The 6,022-nt window shown below is 35.5% G+C and overlaps 1 long non-coding RNA gene across 3 annotated transcripts; it reads left to right on the top strand.

Moving 5' to 3' along the window:
• Window positions 1–315: 315 nt before the first annotated feature.
• LOC149154353 (uncharacterized) lies at window positions 316–3,363 on the top strand. 3 transcript variants are annotated; one of them, XR_016262728.1, is made up of 3 exons: window positions 329–668; window positions 806–911; window positions 2,962–3,363. It is a non-coding gene; the product is annotated as an uncharacterized LOC149154353 (long non-coding RNA). The 3 variants fall into 3 exon arrangements; XR_016262729.1 differs by having other exon boundaries at window positions 332–546; XR_016262727.1 differs by having other exon boundaries at window positions 316–911.
• The last annotated feature ends 2,659 nt before the right edge of the window (window positions 3,364–6,022 follow it).

Genomic DNA, 6,022 nt, shown 5'->3' with positions numbered 1-6,022 from the left:
TTCGGTTCGCACTTCGTGGACTGATGCCGAAAGGGCTAGTAGTGTAGGGATTTGCTTGGATGACTAACACTGAATCTGGGTCAGGGCCCATCAAGCCAACAATTGGTATGAGGATTGATCAAAGCACTTATTGTAGATTTCAATTGGTAAATTATTGCAAGATAGGAAGTGAATATCAAACATGCCAAATCAAGAAACTGAAGTACAACAAGGAGCCTGTACAACTTAGTGATGTATAAAAAGGATTTAAAAAATAAAAATAATGTATGAGCATGGGTCGTCTGCCTACAATACTTGGGAGTCATAAGCATTTAGTATAAAAGGAAAAGACAAAGGCAACTACAAGCAATATTGCAAGAATTGCCTCTTATAGTTTTCAAATGTGAGTTCCAAGCTATGAGGTGAGCCAAGAACCTACAGGAGAAGTCAAAACGTTGAAAGAGAAGATGAGGAAGTGAACAATGAAGCTAAGAAAGAATTATGAAATTCAAGGGCAAAACACGTAGTGACAGTCCAGAAGATTGAGTCAAAATTTCCTCTTTCCAGGTGAGATATCTCGAATATCTCGTAGAAAATCCAATTTGAATCCTGCAAATGCGTGATTTATGCAAAAAATTATGTTTGATGAAAGCTCCTGGATTTGGAAATCCCTCAATGCGTAGCTACAGGTAAGGACTTCAGTTTTCAAATTGACAACTGTGTGTGAAGTAAAAAATTTGGCACAAGGAGTTGAGTAATAGAGAGGGACTTGTGGGAATTAAGAAATGGAGTAGCAGTTGTAAAAATGAGACAATTTTTTTTACAGAACCCCTTTTTCAAATTGATTTTTGTTTTCAACACACGGGAGCATATACATAGAAGGGTTTTTGACTGAAAGCAACACCAAATCGGCCTCGACATCAAGAAAATCGGTATGTACAGAGCACATTTTTTTGAAGATATTCCTGAGAGTTTTTTTTTAAGAAGAATACAGAGGAAAATTGGTCAATTATTGCAGTAATTTGTTTAAATGTTAGTCCACCTTTTGTCAATCTAATAATTTCAAAATTTTCCTGGTAAACAAAATTTTCATTTTTAAACGCAGAAATCGAAATTCAAGACAAAAAGAGGTGTAAAAATTTCTGTTTACTTTGAAAATGAAGTTATAATTTCATTGAGGAAATTGTTAACCTATGCATATATATAAAAAAATAGAGTCTTCCAAATGGAACGAAGAATCGAACCAGTGGGGTTTCAACCAGAAACATAGACATAAGAAAGTATCAAAGAACTTCATAAAGCCGATTTACTTGAGTTTTTGGGCAAATTCAATGGGTATAATAACAAAGTTAGAGAAGCATTTGTAACAAATTTTCAGAAAGGAAAGACATTCATAGGAGATGTAACTATCCCAATAACAAAATATTACATAGCCCAAGCTATAAGGATGCAACAAATAGGAGAAAGATATCATAGGGGAAAACATTTTAAAGGAAAAGACTAGAATTTATTTTTGCAAAAATCCAGAAAAGGAACCTTGAATTGGAAGAATGGAGTCATAAGGGAATGGTTTCAAGGACCATGGAGAGAACTCATCCTCATTATTCAGAAAATACGTTACATGCGATGGAAGATATTGTGTGGTACATATGTACCACATCAAAATCCTTCACTATATCCAGGGAGAAAATAAGGTCAACCTTCCATATTTCTTTACAATGAATCTATTAAAGATGGTTGAAGGTGTCAATTGAAAAAGTGATAGGAAAGAAACAAGTTATTACCACCATGGACTGATTAAAATGCTTATTGAATATCAGTTGAAGAAAACACAAGCAAAAACATGGGAAAATTTTCTTGAAAGGAATAATTTCATTGAGAATCAGGAGGAAAAGCAGTCACATGTAGCTTCTAAAGTTAACTAACAACCAAACTTCTCTAGGGAAATTATGTATTCTTCCTCTTACCCTAGGAAAATGTCAAAGAAGAAAATGGAAGTGGAAAATTGTGAGAAAGAAAAACCATTTCCATGCTTTCCTAGGAAGACTAGGAAGAGAGTGATAGAGGAGGTTGAAACATCAGAGGAACCTCATGTTGAGATTCAAGGCATAACTGAATAGGAAAATTTCGAAGAGCTGCCTATTGATGAAGCACAAAAAAAACATCATGATCTTCTTGAGGAATTAGAAAAGCAGGAAAATGAAAAGCTTAAAGAAATAGAAGAAGATAAATGGTATGAAGAAAGTGAAAAACAAGATTCATCCTCTTATTCTCCATATGAGAAATTAAGCAAGAAAATAAAAAAGATAGCAGAAGAAACTTTTGGAGAAACTTCCAATCCAGATAAAGAGGATGATACAAATTAATTCAAAGAACTGAAAGCAAAGCTTCAGGTGGCAGGGATAATGGAAAGACATCTAAAGATAGAATATGATATGTACAAAATCCAAAACAACAAAATTTTGGAAGAAAACAAAAACCTTAAAGAGAAGACAAGGAAGCTTGAGAAACATAATGTTCTTTTTTCAAAGCAGGCCTACAGGTGGTTAAAGGAAAAAAACATTGGCAGTACAAGTATGAGAGACAAAAGGTAAAGGCCAAAATCTATAAGAAGGGGGAAAGAGAGGCAGAAGGGGTAGAGGTTGTTCTACAAGAATCCCAGGTAGAGACAAAAACATTAGCATCAAGGGAAAGAAGGAGATAAAAAAGGATCAATAAAGCATGAGGACATACTTGATGCAAAGAAAGGGGGAGTATTGGCCTCCGCTTTTGGCTTCTTTTTATGCTATACATTTCATAATTTACCACCTTTTCTCGCTACTTTATCATAATATTCACCTAATTTTTCCTCTTTCATGCACATCAAGTTATTAAACTATGTATTTTAATTATTTTAGTGTTTTAGTCAAAATTGAGTATTAAAATTAAATTTTGGCAGAACTACAAAAGCTTGTAATGACTCGTTTGAAGTAATGGTTGCAGGACACCTGGGCTCGAACCAAATGCATATTTAGAAACTATGGGAACCAAGGATGGATGAACACCTATTGGTTCGCATCAAATCAGCTAGAATAGGGCCGATCAACGCTGGTCAAACCAGACCTGCTGTTCAGAAAAATCCCCTGTTTTGAGCATGAAATTTGGGCAGATTGTGATTTTCAAGAATTTTCCCCAAATTTTAGAGATAGGAGTAATGAATTCGAATTGTAGGACTTATCTAAGGTTATCATAAATGTATTTTAGTAGTTTTAGTTAATTAGTTACCAAAAAATTGTATAAATATGTGACATTTGAAGGAGGAAGACATCGATTTTCTAACTATGTGAATTTGAAGACTTTTGCAATTTAGTGAAAGGAGTTGGTTCAAAGTTTCTTTTGACTCTATTATGGTTGATGAATGATCTGGTTTCCAAGTTATTCTAAGCTTATATTCACCTAAAGTGCACAACAGAAATGTGGAGGGGCCCCATTGCCGAGCTTGTGCACTAATTTCTCACTGTTTTGGTATAGTTTTCAGTTTGCTCTATTTTCATTTTAGTTTGTTGTAATTTCATTTGAGCTGCTATACTTTCCTTTAGTATATTTAATTTTTTATTAAGTTATTATTGATATGCTTGTTGAGAGATATTATGAATTGACCCCTTGTAAGAGGGCTTGGTATTTATTTCACTATCAATAACTAGACTTGTCAAAAATTGTTCATTTTATGTGTGATTGATTTGATGCTATATAATTCATTAATCAATTAAGGAAATTGATGACATGAAGGTGTTAATATTGTCATTGAATGATTTTTGAATCCTTCTCCTGTAAGGGAGAATGAAGCTTGCTTAGTAATAATACTCAAGATTTCAAACTAGCTAGGTGTTTCACATGTAGAAACTACCTCTAAACCATATATGTAGGAGTGATTCTAAGATTAATGAAAACTGGATTGATAAGAGATTCAATTGATGATCTGATTTAAACCCTTAAATTGGAACAATAGTCTTATTAGCACCTCCTAATGTTGGTCAAAATCTCCATCACAATATGCAATATGATTAAGATACCTCGCTCGCACGGGCCATTACTCCACCTATTCCACATGAGACACTCAATGATGAGTTACCGTTTCAACAAACCATCATATAGGTCACGGGTTTGATTCATAATCCCAAGGATATTATGCATCTTGAAGCCTTTAGTTTCTCTTATTTTGAAATGTTATATATTAGAAAATTAAATCTTGAATCAAGCATGGGGAATTTTCTCAATCATCCCTAGAGATGCCACTGTTGGTATGAGTCAAGTCATAGATTTCTAGTCACAAATTGTAACTTCATTTTCCACTTGAATCGTCTGCATTTATGAGTGTCTTGTACCTCCAATGGGTCTTGATAACCTTTAAAAAGGAGTTGCATCAGATCATGATGCTACTCACCTATTATGTCCTTGGATCATTCTCGATAATTATATGGTTTTAGGCTTTTCCTGACATCATCAACCATCAGGATTGTGGAAATTCACATCTATGTGCCATGGCCCTAACATGGGGTGCCATATGGTGTCGATGACATCCCATGATTTTATATAAATCAAAAGGAACACTTGGCCTATTCTTGGTAATGGGCCACAATGACATATCCTGCTAGACTATGTTGCACTTGTATATATTTTATATGTGTTTGGGTGCGGTGTATGATTTGCATTTTACTTTTTGTGCACCATTGCATTGGTTGTTTGCTTCATTGGAAGATGTCAAGTCCCTCATCGATCTACATAGGTTTCATTTATGGTGCCAAATTATGGGCCTCTGTTGGGTCCCTATAATACTAGTGATGACCCCATTACTATTGTAGTTATACCCCTTATTTATATTGTTGTGCCCCTATTACCCCCATATTGTTATTTCTGTGCCCCATAGAATCCCTCTATTGTTATTTTTGTGGCTTTATATTATTATTGTTAGGTCGGCTGGATTATATTGTGACTCCCTAGACTCCTATATATAGAAAGGAGGTTTTGTCATTTGTATCATCCAAGAATTGTTCATTTATGTAATGTAAAGGAGGTTGCCCCCTCGAAGAGGCTGAATTCTAAGGCGTGGATCTCTCTTTTCTATCTTTTTGTGAGCTGGTTTCATAACATTTGGTATCAGAGCTTTGGATTCTAGGGTTTCGCTGCTCCAAACAGGTCATCGTGGCATTTTCGCTATAACTTTTTTTCTGTGACGTTTCAGAAGTCGCAAAAAAAACCCATTTGAGAAGAATTGGCGCTGAACCTTGGGTCCGAATTTCAGAGCTTTTCTCGCGATATTTTCGGAGATATGATCTGAGGAAGTTGGTCTTTTTGCAGACTCCTGAATTACATTCAAAACAGGTGACCTGGGGAAAATCGTCATAACTCTCTCTCTGAGGATCGGATTGAAATTTCGTAAAAAGGTACAGAAAGAGGACGGACTGTAGTTTCTTGTGCGTGTGTTTCAGATTCAAAGGTTGAAACAGTGACTCGTGGCACGTCGTACAAGTTCGCTCTACTGAACCAGTCTAAAAGCAAGTCACTGTGGGAGATTTCACATAACTCTTCCTTGGAGAATCCAATTTGGCTCAGACTTGTGGCATTGGAAAGAGGACGCAGAGGGCTACTACAGGTAGCAATTTCAGAATTGAAGGATCCGAAATTACAGAGATACATTAGATTCAATATCAGGCTTCTATAAAGTGAAAAAAGGTGTGTAGTTTTTTTTAATTTTTGTGTAAGCTTGGTTTAACGGAATTCAAAGGGCATAGTAAAACTTTATTATCGGTAACTGATGCCCCGAGGAAAGAAAATGCAAACACCTAGTAAGGAACCTGAAAGCTCTAGCATGACTCATGAAGAAGAGGAAGAAATGCTACATGATATATCAAAATTACAAGAACAAGTGCAACAAATGTCACGCTCACAAAAGCTAACAGAAGCTAAGATAAGTGGCGTGGAATCTAAGGTAAATGGCGTGGAATCTAAGATAAATGGCATGGAAGCTAAGATTGACGCTAAATTTGATGGCATGGATGATAAG

This window comes from Pinus tabuliformis, chromosome 9, assembly GCF_031772625.1.
Source record: "Pinus tabuliformis cultivar Carrire ecotype Pingquan chromosome 9, CPIR1, whole genome shotgun sequence".
Classification (NCBI taxonomy): domain Eukaryota; kingdom Viridiplantae; phylum Streptophyta; class Pinopsida; order Pinales; family Pinaceae; genus Pinus; species Pinus tabuliformis.
The sequence above is the reverse complement of the archived record's forward strand: the minus strand, read 5'-3'. Positions and strand labels throughout refer to the sequence as shown.